The sequence below is a fragment of the Pantherophis guttatus genome, chromosome 2 (assembly GCF_059756535.1).
Source record: "Pantherophis guttatus breed Tessera chromosome 2, ASM5975653v1, whole genome shotgun sequence".
NCBI classification, from domain to species: Eukaryota; Metazoa; Chordata; class Lepidosauria; order Squamata; family Colubridae; genus Pantherophis; species Pantherophis guttatus.
Window position 1 is genome coordinate 270667702 of NC_142064.1, and position 17425 is coordinate 270685126.

Sequence of the window (17425 nt, forward strand, 5' to 3'; positions counted from 1 at the left end):
GGGTGAATTGTAAATCCAAGCATATGAGGGTAGATATGATATTGTTGCCATCAGGTAAACTTAGTGGGATGAAAGCCATGAATTGAATACATAGCTAGAAAGATTTAAACTGTTTAAAAGAAACAGACCTAATGAAAGAAGAGGTGGAGTTGCACTATATATAAGAAATAACTACATCTCTACAGAAATAGAGTAGAGCAATGCTGCAAATCACCTTGAATGCATTCGGGTCAGGTGTATATTACTGGCCACCCAAACAAACAGAGGAAATAGATGGATTTTTTTTGCTAGTCAGTTAATTAAGGTATGTAGGAAGCAGGGTGGATTTGATTTAAATCGAGTTGATTTAAATCACAATTTAAATCACGATTTAAATCACAATTTAAATCATGATTTAAATCACTAGTAAAAAGGCTTGATTTAAATCAACTCGATTTAAATCATAATTTTTAAAGAGCAACTGTCATCTCTGCTACTCCTTTGACCCACTGTTGACTCACCGATAGTCCCAGGGTTGCAGAATACACAGCCTCATGCTACATAACTAAGCTCCATTTCATGCTGAATTTATTTATTTATTTATTTATTTATTTATTTATTTATTTATTTGTTTGTTTGTTTGTTTGTTTGTTTATTTATTTTTCATATTTGTATACTGCCCTACTCCCGAAGGACTCAGGGCGGTGAACAGTCATAAATAAAATACAAAGATATACAACAGTTAAAAACTATTAAAAAACAGATTAAATAATTTAGGCTCAAAGATTAAAACATCCAAATTTATCTAAAAGAGATTTAAAACCCAATTTAAAACCCAATTTAAAAGCCAATTTAAAAGGGAGAGTTCGGCCAGACCAGCCTGTTGGAATAAAAACGTTTTTAGGGCGCAGCGGAAGATAAACTAAATTATTTATGTATCTTAAATAGAAAACTATCTTACGATAAGATTTTTACCCCAAAAGTTTTTTATTAAAATAAATTCGATAAAAATCAAAAAAATCCAATTTAAATAAAAAAAAAATCCAATTTAAATAAAAAAAATCCGATTTTTTTGATTTTTTTAAAAAAATCATTGATTTTTATCCATCCTGGTAGGAAGCACACCAGAATAGTAATGGGGGACTTTAACTACCCTGACATCAAGTGGGAGACAAACTCTGCACCTAATGGAAGATCAAACAAATTCCTGACAAACTTAACAGACATCTTTGTCTCCCCAAAGATAGAGAAAGGAGCTAGAGGGTCAGCCATACTGGACTTAATTCTGACTAACGGAGATGAAATGATAGAAGGTGATGAAGTTATAGGAATCTTGGCAAGTGGGGGGAGTGATCATGCAACACTGGAATTCAACATTATGCAAGCACAAGCAATAGAACAAAGTCAAACTAGAGAGTTGGACTTTAATAGAGATGATTTCACTAAACTTAAGAGAGAGCATGGGAAGGATCCCATGGATATAAACCAGTGGTGGGATTCAAATAATTTAACAACCGGTTCTCTGCTGGGTGAGCGTGGCCAGGGGGTATGACAGGCAGCAGTCGGCTTCCTGCAACCCCCTGGGAGCAAAAATGGGCCGCGCTGCACCCTCTCCGTGCCCCATTTTGGGCCTAGAATGCCTCCCTGAAGCCTCCTGGGAAGTGGAAACGGGCCTAGAATGCCTCCCTGAAGCCTCTTGGGAAGCAAAAACAGGCCTAGGAAGCCTCCCTGAAGCCTCCTGGGAAGCAAAAACGGGCCTAGGAAGCTTCCCAGAAGCCACTTGGGAAGCAAAAACGGGCCTAGGAAGCCTCCCTGAAGCCTCCTGGGAAGCAAAAACGGGCCTAGGAAGCCTCCCTGAAGCCTCCTGGGAAGCAAAAACGGGCCTAGGAAGCCTCCCTGAAGCCTCCTGGGAAGCAAAAACGGGCCTAGGAAGCCTCCCTGAAGCCTCTTGGGAAGCAAAAACGGGCCTAGGAAGCCTCTCTGAAGCCTCCTGGGAAGTGAAAATGACCCTAGGAAGCCTCCCTGAAGCAAAAATGGGCCTATGAAGCCTCCTTGAAGTCTCCTGGGAAGCGAAAATGAACCTAGGAAGCCTCCTTGAAGTCTCCTGGGAGCGAAAACGGGCCTAGGAAGCCTCCTGGGAAGTGAAAATGGGCCTAACAAGCCTCCCTGAAGCCTCCTGGGAAGTGAAAATGGGCCTAACAAGCCTCCCTGAAGCCTCCTGGGAAGTGAAAATGGGCCTAGGAAGCCTTCCTGAAACCTCTTGGGAAGCAAAAATGGGCCTAGGAAGCCTCCCTGAAGCCTCTTGGGAAGCAAAAACGGGCCTAGGAAGCCTCTCTGAAGCCTCCTGGGAAGTGAAAATGAGCCTAGGAAGCCTCCCTGAAGCAAAAATGAGCCTATGAAGCCTCCCTGAAGTCTCCTGGGAGCAAAAACGGGCCTAGGAAGCCTCCTGGGAAGTGAAAATGGGCCTAACAAGCCTCCCTGAAGCCTCCTGGGAAGTGGAAACGGGCCTAGGAAGCCTCCCTGAAGCCTCCTGGGAAGCGAAAATGAACCTAGGAAGCCTCCTTGAAGTCTCCTGGGAGCGAAAACGGGCCTAGGAAGCCTCCCTGAAGCAAAAATGAGCCTATGAAGCCTCCCTGAAGTCTCCTGGGAGCAAAAACGGGCCTAGGAAGCCTCCTGGGAAGTGAAAATGGGCCTAACAAGCCTCCCTGAAGCCTCCTGGGAAGTGAAAATGGGCCTAGGAAGCCTCCCTGAAACCTCCTGGCAAGCGAAAACGGGCCTAGGAAGCCTCCCTGAAGCCTCCTGGGAGCGAAAACGGTCCACGGAGGGGATTGTCCCCCCTGCACCCTGTTTTTGGGCCTAGGAGGCCTCTCTGCATTTACCTGGGAGCCAAAATGGGGTGCGGAGGGACTCCTGGAAGGGGCAGGGCCAGCCAGCAATTTAACTACCGATTCACCCAAACTGGCTGAATCTGACCACTGATATAAACCCTTAAGGGAAAAACAACCTCAGAAGTGTTGAAACCAGCCTGCTGCATAAAGAACTCTGATAAATTGAGAGACAAAAAGGACAAGTATAAAAAGTGGAAAGGGGGGCACATAGCTAGGGCAGAATTATCAGCAAATAGCCTGAATTTGCAAAGATAAAGTCAGGAAAGCAAAGGCCCAAGATGAACTAACAAAGGTCTGGTAGCTCAGCAGACTAAAAGCATTGTAATTAACACCAGCTGTCTACAATTACTGTAAGTTCGAATCTCACCAGGCTCAAGGTTGACTCAGCCTTCCATCCTTTCTAAGGTAGGTTAAATGAGGACACAGTTTGTGGGGGCAATAAGCTGACTTTGTATAAATATACAAAAATATGAAGGCTATTGCTTAATGCATTGTCTCCGGAGAAGGGCGGCATATAAATCAAATTAAAAAAAAAAGTCAAAAATAACCCAAAAATAAAAGCTTCTTTCAACATGTAAAGAAACAAAACAAAACAAAAAAACAACCTCAAAACCAAAAACCCAAGGAAACAATTGGTCCATTAAGGGGAGAAAATGGCAAGAAGGTGATAAGCAGCAGGGAGAAAGCAGAAGCGTTTAACACATTTTTTTACATCTGTCTTTACACAGAAGCAAAAAAACAGTCCAACCTATAAAAAAAAATACTATAAAATGAAGAATAGGGATGCAGGTCAAAATAAGCAAGAAAATGGTAAAAGAATACCTATCCATTCTAGGTGAATTCAAATCACCAGGACCATGAATGAATATGCATAGAATAGAGATGGAAGGCACCTTGGAGGTCTTCTAGTCCAGGCCCCTGCTCAAGCAGGACAACCTATACTATTTCAGATAAGTAGCTGTCTAGTTTCTTCTTAAAAACCTCCGGTGATGGAGCGCCCATGATGTCTGAAGGCAAGCTGTTCCATTGATTAACTGTCCTCACTGTTAAGAAGTTTCTCATTAAAATGGATTACCAGATGGATTACACTCCAAGGTTCTGAAGGAATTGGCAGATGTGCTCTCAAAACAACTGAAACATATTTTTCAAATATCCTGGGGCACTGGGGAACTACCAAATGAATGGAAAAGCGCTGATGTAGTTCCCATCTTCAAAAAAGGAAAAGAAATGGATCCAGGAAACTACAGACCTATCAGCCTGACCTCAACACCTTGGGAAGATTCTGGAAAAGATAAGCAACGAATCTGCGAACACCTGCAGGCAAACAAAGTCATAACCAGAAGCCAACGTGGGTTTGCCAAAAACAGATCATGCCAGACAAATCTTGTTGCATTCTTTGACGACGTGACAAAATTAGCAAGCTGTCAGTTTCTTCAGAACTTTGGGATGTAAATCATCTGGTCCTTTTGATTTGAACTCGTCTAGAGTGGACAGGTGTCCATTATTCTTGCTTATTTTGACTTGCACTCCTAATCTGAATTTTACAGTATATTTTTTTTGGATAGGTTTAAAAATGACTTGCACCAAACCCTTCAACTTCAGGAAAATTATCATTTTATGCGCTGAAAAATGTAACTTAATGACAATTTTTTACAATTGCAATCTTTGCAGCATCCCCATGGCCACGTAGTCAAGATTCAGACGCCTGGCAAATGACCCTTATTTATGACGATTGCAGTGTTCCTGGGGTCACGTGATTACACTTTGTGACCTTCGGACAACAAAGTCAACAGGGAAACCAGATTCGCTTAACAACAGTTATTAATTTAAAAAGGGCAGTGATTCACTTAACGACTGCGGCAAGAAAGATCGTAAAATGGGGCAAAACGCACATCACAAGTGTCTTGCTTAACGACAAAAAATTGGGACTCAATTATGGTCGTACTTTGAGGACTACCTGTACTGGGAAATATTCCTTTTGAAAGAAAGGGATGTGCATATGTGTATGTGTGGAAATCTATACGCACCAAGCAACCACAAAGAATTTCAGCAGATATTCAGGCAAGCTGCAAACCCTCCACCCCATTAGACTCCACCTGATAGTAAGACATGTATTTACTGTATTTTCGGACTATAAGATGCACTCCCCGTGCCATCTGCGGGAGGAAAGAAAAAGTTTTGTAACATTCTATTCAAATAGACAAAACAGAAGAAATAACAGCTGGAAACTTTGACCTTGGCTGTATAGAAGAATTGGATATTGTGTGAAAAATTAAGGAGTGACTCTGTTTTACATCTGGGTGGTTGTTTTACTTTCCTTCTCTTCTGGAAGATAGTTTTATATTTGGATTTGACTGTTGCTGAATTGAGATAATAATTAATAATTGAGAAGAATATACTGACTAAATAATAAAAGAATAATTGGAGCAGAAAAGAAGAAAAGAAGAGGAGAAATAAGAAAATTAAATAGACTTAAAATTTGGACTAAGTGTATAGAGATATAATTGGGGGAGGTAATAGTAATTTTTCAAATTGTTATAAAATGGAGTTGCAGATGTAGGAAGAGTTATTTTTGATGCTCAAAAACGTGCATGAATCTCTAATAGGCAAAAAAAATATGGAAAATTCACCTAAATATATAGAAAAAGAAAATGAAGAGAAGCTGGAAGAGGGAAATTTGAATAAGAAACAAGAAATTAATAATGGTGAAGAGAAAATGTTAAAAAATAGAAATCAGACAGTGAGCATGATAGAAATGGTTGGGAATGCCCCCAAAACAAATTCAAAATTATAGACCAATTTCGCTCCTAAATACTGACTACAAATTATTCATGGGTATAATGGCAGAAAGAATGAAAAAGATTTTAAATAATTGGATATATAAAGATCAGAATGGATTTCTTCCAGGGAGACAAATTAGGGACAATTTGAGAATCGTGCTAGACACTCTAGAGTACTATGAAGAACACCCTGAGAAACAGATGGCCCTGATTTTTGTTGATGCTCAAAAGGCATTTGACAATTTAAAGTGGAAATTTATGACAAAACAAACTGAGATTATGAAATTCGGAATAAATTTTGAAATGATGATCAAATCTATTTATAATAACCAAAAGGCGAGTATTTTGGTGAATGGGGATAGGACCAAAACATTCCAAATTAGTAAGGGAGTAAGGCAAGGTTGTCCCCTATCCCCACTATTGTTTATTTTGGCCCTAGAAGTTCTTCTACGGAAAATCAGAACCAATGAGGAAATAAAAGGATTGAAGATTAGGAAGGAGACCTATAAGACACAAGCATTTGCGGACGACGTAGCTCTAATCCTCGAAGACCCCATAGAATCGGGACCAAAAGTATTAGAGGAACTAAGTAAATATGGAGAGGTGGCAGGTTTTATATTGAATAAAACTAAAACCAAAGTATTGACCAAGAACACAACAGAGAGCCAGAAAAACGAGATAGAAGAAGTATTAGGATTACAGGTTGCCAAAAAAATTAAATACCTAGGAATTTGGATTACATCAAGATGTTCGACCCTGAAAGATGATAATTATACCCCCCTAATCAGAAAAATGAAACAAGACCTAGATAGATGGAAAAAAAATAAGATTATCACTATTGGGCAAGATAGCCACAATTAAGATGAACATCCTCCCTAGAATATTATTCTTATTCCAAAATATACCGATACATTTAGATAAAAATTTCTTTCTAGAATTAGACAAAATTATCAGAGAATTTATATGGGAAGGGAAAAAACTGAGATTTTCCATTAAAATTTTAAGGGGCAAAAGAGATATAGGCGGATTTGGACTCCCGGACTGGCAAACATACTACAGGGCAGCTAAGCTAGTTTGGATAAGAGATTGGATCACCTTGGAAAATGAGAGGATACTTACCCTAGAAGGTCATGACTTGCAAAAAGGGTGGCACGCCCACATTTGGGACATGGAGAAGAAAAGGAAGACACATTTTCATAGACATAAAATCAGAGACTCCCTGATACAAACATGGACCCAGATCAGGCATAAATATTACAAAAAACCCCCAAATTGGCTCTCAACGATGGAGGCCCTGACCCACCCCAATAGATGGGAGAGGGAGAAAATGGGCAGATATAAAGATATTTTAGACGAAGGAGGGAGGCTTAAATCAAATGACACCTTACGAGAGCAAGGAATAATCCTAGACTGGTGGTCTTACTTACAAGTGAAATCCAGATACCAGAGAGATAAAGAACAATACGGTTTAGAATTTGGACCAAATGGATTAGATAAAGTCCTGTTGGGACCAAATAAAAAGATCCTGGCAAAACTATACAATTATTTACTAGGCGATGATAAGTTTGAAGATGTCACAAAGAACCAAATAATCGCATGGGAGAAAAACACAGGGCGTGATATAAATTTTGGAGAATGGGAGGAGGCATGGAACAGGAATCTTAAATTGACCAGAGTGGTGACATACAAGGAAAATCATTACAAAATGTTCCATAGATGGTATTTAGCCCCGGCCAGACTAGCAAAAATATATCCCAATATACACCCCAACTGTTGGAAATGTGGCCATGGTCAAGGCACCTTCTTTCACATGTGGTGGACATGCCAGGAAGCGAAAGGATACTGGAATAAAATTAGGAGGTGGTTAAATGAAATAATAGATGAAGATATTGAATTAACTCCAGAGATTTTCCTCCTGGGAATAATAAAGAAGCCATATAGAAAGGAAATGATACATTTAATGATCCATATAATTACAGCCGCCAGATTGGCATATGCACAGTACTGGAAAGAGAAAACTCAACCACCAGAAGAGCTTACAATTAAGAAAATACTCGAGTGCGCAGAGATGACTAAATTAACCTATGAATTAAATGATGAGAAGATAGTTTATTATTTGGTGTGGGAAAGGTGGTATAAGTGGTTGCATGATAAAATGAAAGGAAGACCTAAAGGTGTGCAAAATATTGATTAAAAGTGAGCTGAAATATCACCAAGTATTATTTATGTAAATAGCTAAAACACTGTACATCTGATAGTAACTGAAAATGTTATTATATTTATATGTTTTATGTCTTTGTCTGAACGTTTTGTTCCTCTTTTTTTCTATTTTTTTTTAATTTCTGTTTTGTTTGTAAAAAACCTCAATAAAGTTTCTATAAAAAAAAAAAAAGAAATGGTTGGGAATGTAAAAAGAGTAGAGAGGAAAGGGGGAAAACTCCTCCTAAAAAGAAATCAAAGAAAAAGGAAAGAAGGGGAAAATCTGGAAGAGACAAGGGAAAGCTTTGGGGAGGAAGGTCCAAACAACACAACAAAAAAAGATAAATAGAAGCCAGAAGATGAAATGTAGCATATTTAAAAAAATAAAAAAGAGAATTGAGAAATTAGAGCGAGATAAAGGGTTGTGCAAAAAAATATTAGAAAAGAGGATACAAAAAAGATTTAGAGATGATGGTTAAAGTAAAGAATGATGGGATAAAAATAGGCAAATATAAATGAGGTAGATTAATAAATGGGAAGGGGAAAGTAGACAATATAATAATGATAGTATTTTTGATAGTTTTTTAAATTAGAATGGAATTTTAATTGTTATAGTAGTGTGAGATACTGTGATATTAATTAGATGAAAGCATTGAAAATGAAATGATAAAGAAATATGCAAAAATAATATGGTAGAAGTGGAAAAAATAAGATATGGTGGAAAAGGATTGTAAGTGAATATATGAAGACGAATGAATAGTTTGTCTACATTAAATTTTAATAGATAGAAATGTTTGCCCTCCCCGGTCCCCAAAATCACTCTGCAGGCCAAAAATGGGGCGCGGGAAGGGTTCAGGAGGCCAAAAAGTGCTTCTGGGGGCAGGGGAGGGCGAAAACGGGACGCACGGAGCAGGAGTGGATTCTAAATTTTTTTACTACCGGTTCTGTGGGCATGGCATTTTGTGGGCGTGGCTTGATGGTCATGTGACAATTCTTTAGGATTTAGCAGAGGTACTGGTCTACCAGGCTTTTAACTGCTTGCAGAGCTGTACTGGTCCACTCATTTGTTTTTGGAGGCACTGGTCTACCCACTTATTTTTGCAGGCACCGGTCTACTCATTTGTTTTTGGAGGCACCGGTCTACCACCAAACTGCCTTTTACCACTGATCAGCTGTAGGGCGGCCCTTTGAAGCCCCCCAGCAAGAGTTTAAACAGTTTTTTTCCTTATAGCCCATCAGCTGGGACTCAGGAGGCAGCAATAGATTGGGGGTGGGGCCAAATAAAAGGTAAGAATAACGCGGGGGATGGGGTGGGGCGGGGGGGGCAGAACCAGTTTGGTGATGTCATATCGTGGAACCCAGCACTGGTGCGGAGCCCAAAAACTATTTTTTCCCCTTGTTTTCCTCCTCTAAATCTAGGTGTGCCTTATAATCTGAAAAATACGGTAAATCTCTCCATGTTCATCAAAACTTAGATTTCTTTACTCTTGGGGGGAGCTAGGGGGTTGCGGGGGGGGGAAGGGATTCCTTTATCCATCCTCTTTCTTCATCCCCAATCCAGATTATTCGCCCCCAAACCAAAGGCTCTCCACACTGGAGAATCTTATTCCCCAAAAGTCCTCCTATTACAGGTAGTCCTCGCCTCAGGACCACAACTGAGCCCAACATTCTGTTGCCAAGCGAGACATTGGCTAAGGGAGCTTTGCCCCATTTTGCGAGCTTTCTCGCCAGAGTCGTGAAGTGAATCACTGCCGTTCTAAAGATAGCCACACGGTTGTAAAATGAATCTGGCTTCCCCGTGGACTTTGCTTGTCAGAAGGTCGCAAAAGGGGACCCCAGGACCCCGCCACCGTCGTAAATGAGTCAGCTGCCAAGCGCCTGAATTTTGATCGTGTGAACCATGGCGCAACCGTCGTAAACGTGAAAAATGGTCGTAAGTTACTTTTTTCAATGCCGTTGAAACTTCGAACGGTCATAAATGAACCGTCATAAATCGAGGATTACCTGTACTAGGATGATAGGAGCTGCAGCCCAAAGGTGCGAAGGGTGAAAAAAAAAATTCCAGCAATACCCAATTTTGAGACTTTCACCAGAAATCTTCAAAGTAAAATAAAAAGGCCAAAAGCGTCAAGTTCAGCTTGACTTATGGAGACTTTGTGGGCACCACAATGCCATTCTTTCGGCAAATGTACAGAAATGATTCCCGACTAACTTCCTTTACAGTTTTTTTTTAGTCTTTTTTCTTCTCAGGATAAAAGTCATGGCCGGAGCTGGGATCTCTTGGTGGTCTCCCTGCCAGGTCTGAGAGCCAGAGTGGGGGAATGGGAAAGCGATCCAACTCTGAACACGGAAATCCAGTTTCTTGGTCTATAGAGACACCCATTTTTCAACCTGGGTAACTTTTAAGATTTGTGGACTTCAATTCCCAGAATTCCCCAGCCACTGCTACCACTCTTCACTCATGAATAATTCTGCATGCAGACATGAGGTCGTGACCTTCTTTTAGCATCTTTATATATATATATAAAAAAAGCCAGTATTCATAAAATTCATAAAAAAAGGTATATTCTAATGCGGTATTTCTCAACCTTGGCCACTTGAAGATGGGTGGACGGCAACTTCCATGGCTGGCTAGGGGAATGCTGGGAGTTGAAGTCCACCCAAGGCCTTCTTCAAGTGGCCAAGGTTGAGAAACAGGTTCTTAATGGAGTGGGGGGGGGGGTCTCAAAACCTGGCCATTTTGAGGTCTATGGACTTCAACTCCCAGAATTCCTCAACCAGCCATGTTGGCTGGGGGAATTCTGGGAGTTGAAGTCCACCCATCTTAAGAAGTAGCTGCAGTTGAGACATTTTTGAAATCTTTAATAAGGCCAGTTTTTCTGCCTCTCAGGATTGTTATTAGAATAGAATAGAATAGAATAGAATAGAATAGAATAGAATAATTTTATTTCTATACCGCCCTTCTCCTGAAGGACTCAGGGCGGTGTACAGCCTATTAAAAGCACAAGATAAACATCAATTAAAATAATTTAAAATTATTAAATAATTTGGCCCAATTTAAAACCTCAGAAATTTAAAACACCCAATTTAAAATTATTATGTTGATAGCTCGGCCTGGCGGAACAACAGAGTCTTGAGTGCACAGCGAAATACCCGGAGGTCGGAGATCTTACGCACTTCCGGGGGCAGTTCATTCCACAGGGCTGGTGCTCCCACAGAGAAGGCCCTCCCCCTGGGTGTCGCCAGCCGACATAACTTGGCCGATGGCACCCTGAGGAGACCCTCTCTGTGGGAGCGAACTGGCCGGTGGGAGGCTATTGGTGGCAGAAGTCGGTCTCGAAGGTAGCCGGGTCCTGTGTCATGGAGCGCTTTAAAGGTGGTGACCAACACCTTGAATTGCACCCGGAAGACCACCGGGAACCAGGGCAGCTCGCGCAGGAGGGGTGTCACATGGGCACAACGAGTTGCGCCCATAACCATCCGCGCGGCTGCATTCTGGACCAGTTGGAGCCTCCGAGTGCTCTTCAAGGGGAGCCCCATGTAGAGAGCATTACAATAGTCCAGCCGGGAGGTGACAAGGGCATGAGTGACCGTGCGCAAGGCGTCCCGGTCCAGAAAGGGCTGCAACTGGCGAATCAGGCAAACCTGATAAAAGGCCACCCCTGGCCACGGCCGTCATATACTCTTCAAAAGACAGCCGTGCGTCCAGGAGGACACCCAGATTGTGAGCCCTCTCTGTGGGGGGGGGGGCAAAGATTCACCCCCAATAGTCAGCGATGGCACCTGCTGACTATATCGGGACGCCGGAAGCCACAGCCACTCGGTCTTGGAAGGGTTGAGTCTGAGCCTGTTTATTGGTTCGATTTATATGCCGCCCTTCTCCGGAGACTCAGGGCGGCTTACAATGCTTTTAAGCAATAGCCTTCATACTTTTTGTATATACCTGTTTAGTAGGGCTTTCGCCCCTCCACCCCCAAAGCGGTGTTCTATTTTATACAAAGTCAGCTTATTGCCCCCACAATCCGGGTCCTCATTTTACCTACCTGGGAAGGATGGAAGGCTGAGTCAACTGCTATGGAGAAAATTAGAAGGGTGGGGGGGTGTCTTAGGTACCCGACCCCCTCCCCAAAACTCCCAATGAATAAAGCACCTGCCAAACCCGAAGCCGTGTAACTTTTCCCAGTTTAATCCGGTTTAGAAAATCCGGGGCTCCCTCCCTCCCTCCCTCCACCCAGCGCTCTTGCGAGATCCCGATCCGAAAGGGACCGGGCGGTAAAACGCTACGCCTCGCTTCGGGGATCCAATTCGCCCTTCCCCGTCCCCAAAGAGACGGGATCGGAGGCTGGGGAAAACAGCTGTAGGGGCGCCACAATAACCCCCGCGGAGGGAGAAATCGCATGCAAAGGAGGGAGGGGGGCAAGAGATTTGGGGAGGGGGATCCTGGAAGAGGGGAGGGGGAGCGGCTTGATCTTCTCACCTGCTGTTTTTTTCCCTTCTCTCCCCCCCACCCTCAAAAGGCCTCCTTGCATTGTCTTCGCCAAGCGCAGCCTGGTTTCCCTTCCCCGCCCTGCTTCGCAGCTCGATCCGTCCCTCCCCAATCCCCAATCCCCAAAAGGCAAGGCTGAAGATCCGGACTCACCGGCCCCCGCCCTTCGGATGGGGAAACAAAGGCCCGGGGGAGACGCTGAGCAGGAGCGGGCGGGTGGACCCCAGACCCAAACTCAGCCCCCAGCCGGCTCCCACCTCGCCCCACCCTTTTCGCATCTGATCCGTCCTTCCTCGCTTGCAAACCCAACACCCCCTCCCCTCCGTCCCCCGTCCGGCGCTGCTGCGAGGGATAGGCTCGCCAGTCCGGATGGGGAGGTGGCTTGGTCGTGGAGGGCCCCCTCCCCTCCCCAAACTTTCCTCCCTCCCTCCCTCCCTCCTTCCTTCCTTCCTTCCTTTCTCTCTAGGAATCTCCTTCCCACCATCCCTGTAACCCTTCAGAAGCCAAGAGGCAGATTTGGGGTGGGGGGGGGAGGAGAAAGGAGGGGGGCGAAAGGGGGGAAAGAGGAGGGGGAAAAGGAAGAGATGGAAACTTGGACACTTACACAGATGGGTGGTGGTGGTGGGAGATATGATGATGTAAGAGAGATGAGAGATGTAATGATGAGGTGTTAGTACGATGTTACACATCCTTAGTAAGAGCACACCTGGAATACTGCCTCCAGTTTTGGGCACCGTATTACGAAAAAGATGCTGAGACTTTGGAAAAAGGGTAAAGTAAAGGTAAAGGTAAAGGTTCCCCTTGCACATATGTGCTAGTTGTTCCTGACTCTAGGGGACGGTGCTCATCTCTGTTTCAAAGCCGAAGAGCCAGCGCTGTCCGAAGACGTCTCCGTGGTCCTGTGGCTGGCATGACTAAATGCCAAAGGCGCACGGAACGCTGTGACCTTCCCACCAAAGGTGGTCCCTATTTTTCTACTTGCATTTTTTACGTGCTTTTACTTATTTATTTATTTATTATATTTCTAAACCGCTTTTCTCCCGTAGGACTCAAGGAGGTGTACAGTCAAGAAAAATATAGATACACAAACATCATAAAATTGCTAATTAAAATTATTATTATAACATTTATTTTATTTTATTTATAATATTTTGAACTGCTAGGTTGGCAGAAGCTGGGACAAGTCACAGGAGCTCACCCTGTTACGTGGCACTAGGGATTCGAACCGCTGAACTGCCCACCTTTCAATCAACAAGCTCAGCATCTTAGCCACTGAGCCACCACATCCAGTTTCTTATTTAAAAGTTTTATGAAAAATACAAACATTTTCACCCCCCCCACCCTTCCCCCCTCAACCCCCCCTCCCCTTCCCACCCTCCCTTCCCCTCCCTCCCCCCACCCCCCTCCCTAGACTTCCCAGAACGAGCACAGGGTATAGCATTCACAAACCAAGAACTAAAATGTGCTAACAAATTATTACATTTCATATTCTCCCTAGGTCCTTAACTCCTTATAACTCAAAAAAAACAAACATAAACTACTTAATATTATTTCATTCATAAGCTATATGAATCTTCTTATTCGGATACTTCTTCTGTATGTAATCAATCCATTTTCTCCATTCCGATATATATCTCTCATTTGAATGGTCTTTAAGGTATGATGAAATTTTTGCCATTTCCGCCAAATGCACCAGTTTCGAGTCCAGAAAAAGAGTAGAGAACTAGGATGATTAAAGGCCTGGAGACAAAAAGATGTGAAGAACCATTGCCGGAATTGGGTATGGCTAGTCTAGATAAATCAGGATGCAGTGGCTCAGTAGCTAGGATGCTGAGCTTGTCGATCGACAGTTCAGCGGTTTGAATCCCTAGTGCCGCATAACAGGATGAGCTCCCGTTACTTGTCCCAGCTTCTGCCAACCTAGCAGTTCGAAAGCACGTAAAAAATGCAAGTAGAAAAATAGGGACCACCTTTGGTGGGAAGGTAACAGCGTTCTGTGTGCCTTTGGCATTTAGTCATGCCGGCCACATGACCACGGAGACGTCTTCGGACAGCGCTGGCTCTTCGGCTTTGAAACGGAGATGAGCACCGCCCCCTAGAGTTGGGAACGACTAGCACATATGTGCGAGGGGAACCTTTACCTTTACCTTAGTCTAGATAAAAGAAAGATGAGGTGGGGACGGAGGGGGGACGGACATTACATCAGTATTCCAATATTTGAGGGGTTGCCACAAAGAAGAGGGGGTCAACTTATTTTCCAAAACACCAGAAGGAAGACAAACAATGGATGGAAACTAATCAAGGGGAGAAGCAACCTGGAATTAAGGAGAAACTTCCTAACAGTGAGAACAATTAACCAGTGGAACAGCTTTGCCTTCAGACCTTCTGGGTACTTCATCACTGGAGGTTTTTAAGAAGAGACTGGACAGCCACCAATCTGAAATGGTGTGGTCTCCTTCTTGAGCAGGGGGTTGGACTAGAAGACCTCCAAGGTCTCTACCAACTCTGTTCTGATTGATTTATTGGTTGGTTGGTTGGTTGATTGATTGATTATGGCCCTCCGGCCTGCAACACAGGACCGCAAGTTTTTTTTCAGTCTTGATAACTAAGATGTGTGGACTGCAACCCTTTTGCAGCTGGCATCGTCTGTGGTTTCAGCGCCTGGGATTCCAAGATTGTTTTCCAATCCTCTCATCCTGCAGGTGTTTTGGACTACAAGTCCCATCAATCCAACCCTGCAGCTGAGGCTTGGGGGCTGATAGGACGTTCAAACCTGACATGACTGGAGACCACCTAGTTGGAGAAAGGTTGTTGAGAAGCTTGAAAGACAGGTGGGATCGTATTTTTCCACCATGCAGAAAACTCCTGGTTCTTGGGTTATTGTTTATTTATTTATTGGTTCGATTTATATGCCGCCCTTTTCCGGATACTTGCAGTAATTGCAGGCAGCTGGTGTTACTTAACAGTGCTTTAGTCTGCTGCGCCACCAAGGCTCGAGTATTGTTAACAACCAGCCAGATATTTGGACTGGATCTGTCCTTTTTATCCACTGAGGGAGTCCTTCCCAGGCACCCTTTTTGGCTAAGAAACATTGGAAAATAACTCTTCATCCCTGTTTTTTAGCCAAATTCGGGCATTCTGCTTGCAAGCTCCCAACGTCCCAAAAGTGCTTCCCCCCTCCAAGAGGGAAATGGAGTTTCTGGTTTTTTTCTTTGAAGACGTTTCGCTTCCCATTCAAAAAGCTTCTTCAGCTCTCACTGAACAGCTCCCAACAAGCCCAATCTGCGGCATTGTGCCCCCCTCACCTCCGTATGTGAATGGGAAGGTATGTCTTGTCTGATTTTGGCTGACCTCACCTTTCCACCACCGCCTCCTCCTCCTCCTCCTCTTCGTCCCTTGCTTGCCACTTCTATCCTTGCACCCTCGCCCTTCCTTTTGCCTGCTGTCCAAGGAGCAACTGGACTTTCTTTGAAGAGATTTCGCTTCTCATCCAAGAAGCTTCTTCAGCTCTGACTGGAAGGTGGGGAATGGAAGGATTTACGACCAGCTGTCTGCAAGGAATATAAATCCTTCCATTCCCCATCATCCAGTCAGAGGTCTGTAGAGATTCTCGGTCATCCAGGTCATGGTTGTCCCAAAGGTGCTTTTTTTTTTTTTGAAAAGTTTTAAAATATTTTACAAACAAATTTTCCCCCATCTTCCTCCCCCCCACCCATTCCCTCCCCCTCCTCCGACTTCCCAGAGCAAAATACAGGGTATAGCATTAAGCAAACATAATCAAACATAATCAAACTAACTATAAGCTCTTAACTCCCCTTCACATTTTAACTCCCCCATACATACCAAAAATAAAAATTCACTCAAATTCATTCATAAGCTATTTGCAACTTTTTAGTCCCATGTTTGTTTTGAATATAATCAATCCATCTTGTCCATTCCAATAGGTATCTTTCATTCGAGCGATCCTTCAAATATGCAGAGATTTTAGCCACCTCTGCCAAATTAGCTACTTTTAATGTCCATTCTTCAATGGTAGGTACATCTTCCTTCTTCCAGTACTGCGCCACCAAAAGTCTGGCTGCAGTTATTAAGTTCAAAATCAAATTAGTCTCTATAACTGTACAGTCTGTAATTATACCCAATTAAAAACAACTGTGGAGTAAATTTAATCTTCTTTTTAAAAATATTTTGTACAACCCACCATGTCTTAATCCAAAATGCCTAAATTTTTTTTACATAAAAATATGGAACACTTCACGAATTTGCGTGTCATCCTTGTGCAGGGCCCATGCTAATCTTCTCTGTATTGTTCCGATTTTAGTATATGTGCTGCCGAAGCGAGCAGCCAGGAGGCAACTGGACGTCCCCAGCTAGCATGAGACTTGAAGCCCACCTGTCTTAAAGTGGCCAAGTTAAAAAAACAAACAAACTGTGGTAGGAGACGGTGGAGAATTGGGGGGGGGGGAAGCCTCCTAAGGAATGGCTGGCTACTTCTGCATTGCTCCAAAGACAACATCTGGGAGCTGTCCATGACATCACTGGCTGAATTGACTTCAAAGAATTTTACTGCTCCGACCAATGATCAATGAGCTGACTTGGAAAGGCATTTCCCAGTTTGTTAGGGTTCTTATATTAAAAACTTGGGGGGTTTCTTACCTAAAAGAAAAATTTCTGATAATAAGGATGTTGACTGAATCAACCGGAGAAAAGGCTTTTTGTTTGCTTTATTTTTTTGTTTGTTTTATTAAATTTGTATACCGCCCTACTCCCGAAAGACCCAGGGCGGTGAACAGGCACAGAATAAAATACAGAAATACAAAAGTTAGAAACAATTTAAAACCAAATTAAATAATTTAGCCCAAGACAACTAAAAATCCCAATAATTTAAAACACATTAAAATTTTAATTTAAAAATTTAAAAGAAAGGGGAGAAAATTAGGCCAGGCTGGCTTGCTGGACTAGGAGGGTCTTAAGAGCACGGCGGAAAGTACGCAGATCCGGGATCCTCCGTATCTCCGGGGGGAGCTCGTTCCAGATAGTGGGTGCCCCCACAGAGAAGGCCCTCCCCCTGGGGGCCACCAGTCGACACTGCT

The 17425-nt window shown here is 43.1% G+C and overlaps 1 protein-coding gene and 1 non-coding gene across 2 annotated transcripts in view; both read right to left on the reverse strand.

Annotated features, from left to right (window-relative positions):
- Positions 1–12752, reverse strand: part of LOC117674802 (uncharacterized) — a 29274-nt gene extending 16522 nt beyond the window's left edge. Inside the window, exon 1 of the mRNA XM_060691218.2 lies at positions 12486–12752. The gene's annotated coding sequence lies outside the window, so the exon portion shown is untranslated. The remainder of the gene's footprint in view (positions 1–12485) is intronic.
- Positions 12753–16570: 3818 nt separating this feature from the next.
- LOC117674805 (U6 spliceosomal RNA) lies at positions 16571–16677 on the reverse strand. The gene has a single exon (XR_004593984.1). It is a non-coding gene; the product is annotated as a U6 spliceosomal RNA (small nuclear RNA).
- Between the last annotated feature and the right edge of the window lie 748 nt (positions 16678–17425).